Genomic DNA, 12,037 nt, shown 5'->3' with positions numbered 1-12,037 from the left:
AAGATGCTTTTAAGAAACCTATGAAATTCCCCCTGCAAACACACATGTATTATTCAGTCTTGTTATGCTAGATGTGCTCCTGTTTCTGCTCAATGTTAACCATATATATATATATATATATATATATATATATATATATATATATATATATATATATATATATATATATATATATATATATATATATATATAAGGTATATATTTTACCACTATAGACCATAGTATGTTACATCAACAACTTTCCTTGGAGTAATTATCCATGAAAGACTAAGCTGGAAAAGCCACATTAGCCATGTCTGTAAAAAAATATCTAAATATGTCGGCATTATTGGCAAATTCCGTAGTTTTGTTCATCATAAGTGTCTCCTAACCCTTTATTATAGTTTAATTTATCCGTATCTTATATATTGCAATATCATTTGGGGAGCTACTTATCCTTCACATCTAAACAAACTCCATATGTTGCAAAAAAAGATTCTGCAGGATTGCTACGTGTAGTGATTGGTCTGCTCATTCTGCCCCACTTTTCAAACAACTTAATATTTTATCAATTTTTAATTTACATAAATACCAAACCTGTAACTTTATTTTGAAAATACTGCTTCAGCCAGATTCATTTTCTTTGCCCTGTAAAGCCTTCTTCCAGTTCAACAGTGATGTGCACCATTTTAATACAAGACAAGCAAATCATTTACATCTCCCAAAGTTCCGTACTGGTCTGTGTAAATTTTCCATAGGGGGGCTCAGCTATGGAACAGCTATATTAATATCTCATCGAAAACCCATTTGATTAATCATATTTAACAACTCCCAGAGACATCCACTCTTACACCCACCCACACATATTTGCACCTACACCATTTTATACTAAAATGTATTTTCTCTAGTATTCATACTGTGTATCTATTGTTGTATTTGTATTTTTGTATAATTGTATGTATGTTGCCAAATAATTTATTTTTGGTTTCTATTACTATGTATTTCTTTCTTGTATTTCTTAAGTGAGGTGAGATTAACCTTATAAATCCGAAAGGGTTTTCTAAATCTCACCTGCACATCCAACACAATATTATGCTGTTGCTAAAAATGTGTTGTTTTTAAATGGGCAAATAAATAATACAAATTAAAATAAAATAAACAAATCATACCCCATCAACCAAGACATTTAATAATGGAAAATTATATTGAGCATTGGAACACACATTGTATTTATTTTTTAATATGTCCATATGATTTCACATACTATATTCTGAATCTCAGTTTATCAGTTTTTTGAGCATCTTATGGGGACAGAGCATAGAGTTAAAATCTAATATAATAATAAAATATAATATAAGGGACAGAGCCCTCTATGTCTCGTCCGTCAGACTGCAGATGGACCGAGATGGACCCTTCAGATACTGTATCTTCCCAAATCTCGCGAGAGTGTGTTGCTGGGATAGAGAAAAGTCGATAACAAAGTTGATTTTCTCCTCATTTGTGTCACCAATCAGTAGTATGAAAATCTTGTACATATTGTGTGTCTTGTGACGATTGGGTCCAATATTTAGTTCAGTAACCATGGAGCTAAAGAATGGTTCAGAAGCTGTGTTCACGTTCACTCTTCCATTGGAATCAATAGACTCCAAGCTGCTTCCTGTCTCCTAAAAAGGCCCCCACCTACGTCACGCAGAAACGGGAAGTAAACAGGAGAATGCGACTCTTGCTATTTCCCTCTTGGACCATATTCACACGGTGGCCATTTGCTATTAAGTTAATGAAATGCCACCCCGTTTCTTCAATGCAAAATGCAAAAATGGCCACCATGTGAATATGGTCTATTTCCAATTCCATAGTGTAAAATAATACCAGTCCGAGTTCCATAGCTTTTGTCTCCCCCTCCCCTCCCCTCCCACAAAATCTCGTGCGTGCGGGTGTGTGTATGTGTATGTGTATGTGTATGTGTGTGCGTGCGTGCGTGTGTGTGTGTGTGTGTGTGTGTGTGTGTGTTTGTGTGCGTGCGTGCGTGCGTGCGTGTGTGTGTATGTGTGTGTGTATGTGTGGTTGGTTGAAGCTTCTCACTGGAAACTCCCCAAACTTGTATTTCACTTCCTGATTCACCCAACAGCCAATCAGGATTATTTTTTTATTAAACATCAGCAGTTACTAGAGAGAGAGAGACATGTTGATGTGAACAACCTGACAGACTGACTGTAATTTTTATTTTATTTTTATGTATTGTTTTATTTGGCTCGCTTTGACAATGTAAACATATTAGAATAGGAAACGTGTTGTGTCATTAGACAACACAGGTTTAATTGCCCAGTGGAAGCAGATGTCGTCCCCCCCCCTAGTAGAGCCCTGCACGGGCCGAGAATGTGGGCCCAAGCCCGGCCCTGGCCCATGGTATTCAGCCCGGCCCGGCCCCTGGCCCGATAGGTGGCGCAATTTTACAGTCCGAGCCCGGCCCTGGCCCGTGGTATTCAGCCCGAGCCGGGCTTCAATGATCAATTATCTGCGCAAAATGTTCTGTGAGCCCGAGCCCGGCCCTGGGCCCGTTTGTCAAATACAGAATCAGTCCGAGCCCGGGCCTGGCCCGTGGTATTCAGCCCGAGCCCGGCCCTGGGCCCGTGTGTCAAATACAGAATCAGCCCAAGCCCGGCCCGTTTTGGCGGGCCGGGCCGTGGGCGGGCTCTGGCGGGCCTGCAGGACTCTACCCCCTAGTCTCTGTACCTCCGAGACGTCAACACTGTTCAACTTTTTGAACGGTTTCCTTTTTTTGATGGCGGGGGGGGAGGGGGTGAACTCAACGAAAACGAGCACTCCTTTTTCAATCTGACTGGCTTTCCAACCATACTGTAACATAAAATACCAGCAAAGGGGATGTTTTTATACACTGAAAAATCATTGTTTAAAGCAGCACTATGTAACTTTTTAACTACTATATAGCATAGTATGTCCCACAAAATTATAAAATTATATGTTTAGGCAATAACAATCATCCTTCCATAAATGTATAGACTCAGGGGGGTCCCTGCTAGGGGCTTGACTGTATTACTATCTATAGACTCAGGGGGGTCCCTGCTAGGCGCTTGACTGTATTACTATGTATAGACTCAGGGGGGTCCCTGCTAGGGGCTTGACTGTATTACTATATACAGGGCGGGGAGACAATGAGTTTCATCCTGGCATTTGCCAAGGCACCATAGAGACACACGGGGACTACAAATTTCACGCCCACTTTTGAGGCAGCGCCGCTACTCCCGGTCCGTTAGAACGATGAACTGCAGCTGCCAATGCATTACCTATGAGAGGATATGAAAGTTAGCCTACTTTTAAATTTATCCTGCATTAACTGAAGACGATATTGATTTAAATAAAAATATGTTTCCAAATGTATGGAGTGTCTTTGTCAACATATCTTCTTGTTTTCTTAATAGTTGATGTGTTTCACATTTAATTTGCCACTTTAACGAGTTACCCATAATGCTAACACAGCAGAGGGTAGACAGCAGACGGGCATTTCAGTGACATCACTGTCTTTACGAGCGCCGAGCGCCGACCACTGGCGTACCCACTGTAGAGGCAGGAGAGGCGGTCGCCTGCCCAACTAAGATCTCGCCTCCCCTAAAGAAAAAAAAACCCCCGAAAATGTGTCATTGCGTGTCCTCAAAGTCACGCATCCAACAAGCTTTGAACTGAGCAGATTGGACCTTCTGTTCCAGAGATAATGACCAAAACCTATTGAAAACGGCCACTTTCGCCAGTTTTCTGGGTATTGAAAACCTCAAGGGATGCGTCCGTGACGTATATACCATGCGACCACTTAAACTCTGGATCGCCGATGCTAGCGGTTTTGACATACTGATGGAGTATATTATAGTATATTGTGGGTAGTATATCGAGATGAAAGATATGGGACATTAAAAAGGACAAATTAAACAAATGGGACAGATTATTAGAACACAAAAAAAATCGCTACAGCCAGTAGTTAACCAGTGAAATGACGATATTTTACAATGCCTCTCATAGAGATTGCATTGAGAGCTGCAGTTCATCGTTCTAACCATAGATATTAGAAACCTAGATACCTCATTGGCCTCTGCAGTTCATTGGGGCGACTTGTATCGCAATACACGGCGGCTCTTCCGTCTTCCGCAGGGAACCTGTCACTCAAAGTGACTACTGGCCAATCACAGCGCTCACAGTGCGTTGACTACTGGCCAATCACAGTGCGTCTTTTCCGGGACTTGTCAGTGAATGGTTCTCAACCAGTGGTCCGGGAACCACCAGTGGTCCTTGAGGGGGTTCCAGGTGGTACCCAGCTAAATGATGGAGAGTTGATAACCAAATGGACCCTTATAGATCTTTAAATCTTGAGTATAACATTTCACCCTGTCAAGAGTCAAATTGTTAAACATCTGCATTACTTACTAAACAAGTACACAATTAGAGAACGTAAACAATTGTTATTTTGACAACATCTTATCGAACGATAACATATTCTACGTTTTGGGTGTGAGAGGCTAAAGCTTATCAAACGGTGTTCCGTGACTCAAATGCTGAATAAATAATGGACCTTGATATGAAAGAGGACCATGTCTCTTATTTGAATTTCACAAATAGATGTGGAGTTCGCCAAGTTCCAACTAACTAGATGCTGCGCACAGCTGCTGCCTCTCAAAGGGTTAAAAGCTGGGTTACAAAATGACCCGCCCCCACCTGCCTCTGATTGGCCTACCGAACTTCCGCGTGTGTGACGCACACGGCAGCCCTGCGGAAGCAGGAAGCGCGCCCGAGATACAGACGCTTCAGAGCCGAATGAGGCGTCTACCTTTATATGTCTATGGTTCTAACGGACCCCGAGTGTCAAAAGTGGGCGTGGATTTGTAGGCCTTCCGCTTCCGGCCGTGTGTCTAAGATAAGACTGGCCAATCACAGCACGTCCTCGCCACAACATGCATGCAGAGACTCTTGGGTAATGAAGTCAAAGACATTGGCTGCCATGTTATTTGTGTCCAAAGTGGCCACTGGTACCCCAAACTACATAGTGCTGCTTTAACATTTCATTCTCATGCAGAATGTTGTTTTGTTTCTGTTGTAATGCATTAAAAGAAAGATTTTTTTTAAATGAATGTCAATGATTAACTCCATAATGTGAACGCAAAATTCCATATCTCAAAATATTACAATTTTACACTGAGGAAGATATTATATGGCTGCTTATATCTAACCTTATTTTACCATCACTTATATTACTTCTACAATACAGTATGAAACTGTACATTAGAAGACAATATCATTCACCATAACCAGGGATGTGTGTTTTGTTTTCAATTGGTCTAACATGGAGTTTGAAGAACTTAAATAGGAGGATGGGTTTAAATGGGAGGGCAAGTGTAGGATACAATTAAATTGATATCAAATATCTAAATATTTAATCACGGACTTAAAAACTGCCACAAAAGCCAGAGTAGATGATAAAATTATCCCAGAAGTGTTTTAAAGTGAAATACCCCAACTCTAATGTTCAGCAAATATTTGTTTTGTAATGTTTTTGTGTTGACTATCACCAGCTACTCACAAGCACGTACGCACGCACGCTCGCGTGCACATGCACATGCACACACAAACAAACAAACAAACACCAAATTAGATGATGTAACCTGTACACCATTTGAAAATGTGCAAAGGCAATCACTAAAAAAATAACATATGAGTGACTCTAGCAAGAGTCACTCATCGCTAAGAGATAGCACTATTAACGGTAGATCTTTAAATCTTACTTTTTATTGCCAGAATGGAGAGCAAATCTTTATAATTCCTCCTCAACCAGCTGTTGCAATGCCAGTGTCACTTTGCTTTCTGTAATACATTAAACATGGAGTTATCTTGAAACAAAACTGCTCAACTGTCCCTAAATTGTTGATAAATATGTTGATATAATTTGTTATTTAAAATATTGAATTTATAACACGAATTTGTTGTACATATGATTGTTACATTAACCTACTGTATGTGGCCAATGAACTAAATATAAGCATATATAGCACCACCTGGTGGACTTTACAGCTTATTGGAAGAAAGGAAAAAAAGGGGGGAAAAGGTCCAGTAGGAATGAAACCAAACTCACTCAAGTTCTACAATAAATATTTTTAAGTTTTAAGACCTAAAATACTGACATTTTTTAATTTATTTTGTTTTCTATGAGATGAAAAAAAAATGTTTTAATGGAGGAAATAAATTATCCTTTTTTTCTGTAATTGAAATGTATCCACACTTCTGTAATAATAATACAGTGGTGTCAGCTGGCCTTGCAGAGAGGAAATGAGAGGCCACAATATGTTGATGAATTGAACCACAATGGAACCACAATGGAAACAAAAAAGTTATCCTTTTAGCCCATGTCTTACAGTACATGTGCTGTTTACATTTCTGACTAATAAAGTATTCAATCAATCAATCAATCAAAATTGGTGTCAGGATCAGGATATAACAACCTTCAATTCAACGGCAGCACAACCAGTGGTAGAACAGTATAGTACTCAGATTAGTTATGTATGAGTAGCAATACCACAGTATAAAAATGTAATTTGTACTTGAGTAAAGTTTTAAAAAGTGTTGGCATCAACATGTATAGGCTACATGAAGAATCAAAGTAAAATACTCTTGACATATATATATGTAATTGATGTATTTCTTTATTTGAATAGCTGATCTACAAGCTCACAATGATGAGCTTGTAGATAGACAGAGACAGACAAAGTATAAAATAGTGAGCACTTCAATGGTTAATGCATGCTTTAATCTCAAAATCGTACTTAAGTACAGTACTTAGGTAATTATACGTAGTTACTTTCCACCACTGAGCAAAACAAGAGTGTTACTTCCTGCAATGTTGTTACCAGCTGTATTTGTAATGTAATATAATATGCATCATGTGACAAAACAAAAGCTTGACCTGATTTAACCAGCAGATGATGCTGTGGCACATTTTATGTTGCATCATAGTGCAATTAAAGGAGGAGTTCATCCAAAAAATGACTTATTTTCTATCAATTGCACACCCCATGAAGCCTTGAATTCATGGATTTATTTTAGTTTTTGTGGCATTCCTAAGCCAATTTGATGACCGGGTGTGTATCCGGTAGGAGACACAAATAATCTACTTTGTGTCTCCTACGGCTACCGGATACATTAGCCGGTAGGAGACGGGAGTCAAATTATTGGCTTAGGAATGCCACAAAAACAAAAATAAATCCATGGATTCAAGGCTTCATGTGGTGTGCAATAGAAAATAAGTAATTTTTTGGGTGAACTACGCCTTTAAAGGTAGGGTAAGTGATATTCCTTTATTACAATATGTGTTAAATAACTAGATATTCTGATAAAATCATTGCTATAGAGTGTTTGTTCAGTAACAGGAGCTTTTTAGATCATCCATTTTTTCCCTCTGGGAAACCCATGAGGAGGGCCTGTCACCTTTGCGTTTTGTCGTGGAATTCAGGATCAATCAGTAATCGTTAAAGAAAATGTAATCAGAGGCACTTATTCAACAGTGGTGGTGTGGTGCTTTATTACATGGTGACATGGGAGAAGTCCGTTGGACACACAGGCCTGTGGTACGGTAGTTCTGCCACGAGCACAAGGGATCAGATCACAGTTATACTCTAGTGTCACAATGACAAGACCGGCTGTACTGAAAACAATAGCTATATCAGGCCTAAGCGGAGACATCTTGGCTATACACAGCATGCAAAATATCATGTCATATCACATAAGGCACAAAGATGACAACATAAGGTAGGCCTACAAGTGAAGGTTAAGTATAAACACACAATAACAATTATGTAATTCTTCCTCAGTTTGTATTTCTCTCTTGCTTCAATGGATTGTTTCCATTATTCCTGCTCTTTCCTCTTGCACCCATATGTGCAACTTTTCTTCTCACAGAAATCGGTCTAATCTCATCCATCCATCTATTCTAGATCACTGGTTCTCAACATCAGGTCCAGGGACCGCCAGGAAAAAAGAAAGACCCCCCCCCCCCCAGAATTTTACAGTGTAGATTGCGGTCCCAAAGTTTAGGGGTGTGTGTGTGTGTGTGTGTGTGTGTGTGTGTGTGTGTGTGTGTGTGTGTGTGTGTGTGTGTGTGTTGGGGGGGGGGGCAGAAAAGAAAAGGTTCCATTTGTACACGCTCAGAGTTGGACCCCTGGTGGGTCCGGTGTCCTTGTGGAAGGAGGACTCTGGAACTGCCAACCAGCGGTGAAGAAAGCTGCCTCCCTCCAGTTTCTGCAATTCCTTTGCTCTCACCGAGACTTGTCTGGGGGGGAAAGCTCTTCTGACTGCCAGTGGTCTTGTGGCTACCTAAACCGTGAAACCTTTGGTTTAGGTGGGAGAGTGGCGAGAGAGAGATGGAGATGGTTACAAAGTGGTGGAACATGAAGGGGACTAACATAGAGGTTAGAGGAAGAGCAGGCTCTATAGAGAACACTCAGTCCAATGCATTACCAGCTCTATGAGGTGGAGAAGAAGGAGATATGGAGACATGGATAGGTTAAATGACTACAGAAGAGAAGTAACACGAAAACACACATAAGGGGAGTGCCATCTTCAGAGAAGGAGCTGATAAAAGTATTCATGGAAATCACCATGTGGACCTTGGGGAGGATAGAGCTCAGCACACTGGTTGTGTTATTGAGATAACATGAAATAACACGTGAAAAATGATAGATGAGAAAGCTTATAGGAACACCAAACGTCCAAATGTGGAATACCACTGCCTCGGCCTGAAATACTGGGAGAGTGGGTGAAATTATAGGGTGCTGAGATAAGTATTCTCTGGGGTTACATAAGTAACCCCACATGAACCCCACATTAGACACATGAATGAGCTAGCCAAAGCCAAAACAAAAGCCAGCCAAAACCAAAACAAAGCTTGCGAAATGCTAACCTGCCTCTAACCCAATGAAGCTCTTTTCTACGTTCTCCTATATACCCAACCTTTTTTTTAATAGTTATACTGCAGATTGGTTACATGTTCACATGTTTTTAATTTTTTTGATTGCTGATTGATTGATTGATTTAGATTAGATTTGACTTTATTGTCCCCTTGAGGAAGTTTATCCTTTGCATTTTAACCCATGCTAGGGAGGAGTGAGACAGTGAGCAGCTACCAGTGGTAGCCATAGCTGAGTGGTTAGTGAGCCTGCCTCGGGAGTGAAAAGCCCTGGTAGTCCCAGGTACGATTCCAGACTGGGCCAACAATGTGTTTAAAAACAGGGTTCACGCAAAGATGATTTTAAACTCTCCCCTGTGAAAACAGAAGAGGTGTTTAAAAAATGTAGTGCTCTTCATCAACACAGAGCCACAGGCCTCGACAATATCCCCCCCAAATTTCTAAAAGACTCAGCCGCCTCCATTGCTCCAATCATTACCCACATAATAAACCTCTCCATCATACAGGGACGGGTCCCTAACGATTTGAAAAAAGCAAGGGTGACCCCTCTGTACAAAAAAGTAAACCAATGTGAATGATATGTCTTCAGCCTGCGACTGCAAACTGTTCCTGTTCGCAGATGACTCGGCCCTGCTAGTCTCGGACAGGGACAGGCTGCAGGTTGAGAAAACTCTCAGCTCTGAACTCAACAAGATCTGCTTCTGGCTCTCCGACAACAAACTTTCATTACACCTGGGTAAAACTGAATCCATCCTCTTTGGGTCCAGTCCTAACCTTAGCAAGGCAGAGAGTTTCACGATCAAAGTGGTGATGATGTCATCAAAAGAAAGGATGAATTTACCTACCTGGGCTCCATCTTGGAGGCAAACCTCTCTGGTAACAAAAACGCTGAAAAAGTGATAAAAAAATTCTTCAAGATACACCACAACATTGGGATCCCCCTGTATTTGTCAAAATACTTCCAAAATGTTAATGAAGCCCATGATCATAACACCAGAGGCAGCTCCACAAATCATGTTCAACCCAGATTTGGCTCAACTAAGGGAATGATCTCGTTCTCAATTTCTCATGCTATTCATCAAAAATGTGGAATGCCCTACCAAAAGGAGTAAAGGAGTGTAAAACCCTACTCACTTTCAAAACTGCCCTAAAGATACACCTTCAGGAGGCTGCAATTCGAAAATGGCCCCTGTCTAAGTCTTAACCTACCCCCCCTACCCCCCCCCCCCCCCCTCTTTCATTTTCTTATTTTGTATATATTTTTTTCACTCTTCATACCAGTAACCTGTAAGCTGATTGTATGACATTCTGTATAGTAGTGTGTATATCTGTCTGTCTCTTATATGTCATCATGATTTGTGTGCATGGGGTTCTCATCTTAAACAAGCTCAGTGCTTAATGAGTCTTCCAGTTTAGTAGACCTTGTATTGTGAATTCGTACTTCCATGTACTGTTATTCTCATGTCTTACTAAATAAAAGTACATCAATCAATCAATCAGCTGTGGTGCAGCGCTCGGGGACCAATGCCAGTGCCTTGGTCAAGGACTCAGGTTAGCCTACCTATAGCATGCATGCTGCATGCCATTTGTAAGCTCAATTATTGTTTTGGCTTGATTGCAAATGTTATGAATGTTATTTAGATAGTAAGATAGGTTTGATATTTACCTGCGGTATAGTTTCTTTGAAGTAACTTATGTGACTATTTTGTTGAGTAAAGGGTATAACCATTTACTCTGATTTGATGATTTTGCACTTGGAAGTATCTCTGGATAAAACTGAAACATAAAAAGTCACTCTGGATAAAACTGAAACAAAAACAGGACAAAATGCAGTTACAAAACTGCACATGACATGTCAATGTTAGCCAATCAGGATGGAATATGAAAAATCAAACAGATCCGTCTTGATCACGTGACTATAGAGATCATGTGTACCGATTTGCGTGAAATTTGGATAACATTTGAAGGCTTAATATCAAAAAATGTGTTTTACATAAGTCTGCCTCCTGGTGGCGCTATAAAAAGCAAATGTGAAAAAGGCAGGGCAAAGGTTTTTCCTTGGCCTCTAGACAGTGTGCATACAAAGTTTTACACCGATTGGTGCAGTTATAGGTAAAAACACGAATCGGCCTGTTACAGCGCCACCATGAGGCTGATTTGAACATTTTCAAATGGCATTTCTTCCTCGGCCTAATGGGAATGTGTGTGCAAAATGTCACAGAAATTGCATGCTGTGTTCATGATTTGAGGCATTTTGTTCGAAACGGAGTACTCCTGCAAACTTTGAAAGCCAATTTTTGCCAATCAGGATGGAATATGAAGAATCTGAAATTAGCCGTTTCTTTTAATGACTATAGAGATACTGTGTACCGATTTGCGGGATTTTTTCTGTAGGAGTACTGTCCAAAAATGTGTTTTGCAAAAAGCGGCCTCCTGGTGGCGCTATAACAGGCCCAGGTGAAAAATGTGGGGCAGAGGTTCTGCTCTGGCATCAAGGGAGTGTGTGTGCACAGTTTCTCTGCGATCAAGCCAACGGTGCCGGAGATTAGCTGTACACAAAATGACAGAATGACGGACACACGGACGGACACACGGACACACACACGGACGGACGGACGGACAGGGGCGAAAACATACTCTCTCGCCATGCCTTTCGGCCTGGCGGAGACAACCAGTGGTGGAAAAAGTACTCAAATTCTTTACTTAAGTAAAAGTACCAATACTGCAATATAAAAATACTCTGTTACAAGTAAAAGTCCAGAATTCAAAATTGACTTGAGTAAAAGTACAGAAGTATTGGCATCAAAATGTACTTGAAGTACCAAAAGTAAAAGTACTAAAATATTTGAAAATAGCAGATCTACAAGCTCACAATGCGACGCGTTGTGAGCTTGTAGATCGGCTATTTTCAAATAGCCTAGGCATAAAATAGGGCTAAATTGTTTAATGTATGTTTCATAATGTAATAATTTATATCTGAAAAGTAACTAGTAACTAAAGTTTTCAAATAATTGTAGAGGAGTAAAAGTACAATATCTGCCTCTCAGATGTATTGGAGTAGAAGTAAAAGTATTGGAAATTGGAAATACTCAAGTAAAG

General features: G+C 40.3%; 1 protein-coding gene across 2 annotated transcripts in view; it reads left to right on the top strand.

Annotated features, from left to right (window-relative positions):
- The window catches only part of LOC308087958 (C-C motif chemokine 20-like), a 37,991-nt gene that overhangs the window by 23,488 nt on the left and 2,466 nt on the right, over window positions 1-12,037 (top strand). The window lies entirely within an intron of this gene.

Source organism: Gymnoscopelus braueri (genome assembly GCF_963280865.1).
Source record: "Gymnoscopelus braueri genome assembly, chromosome: 7".
Taxonomy (NCBI): domain Eukaryota; kingdom Metazoa; phylum Chordata; class Actinopteri; order Myctophiformes; family Myctophidae; genus Gymnoscopelus; species Gymnoscopelus braueri.
The sequence above is the reverse complement of the archived record's forward strand: the minus strand, read 5'-3'. Positions and strand labels throughout refer to the sequence as shown.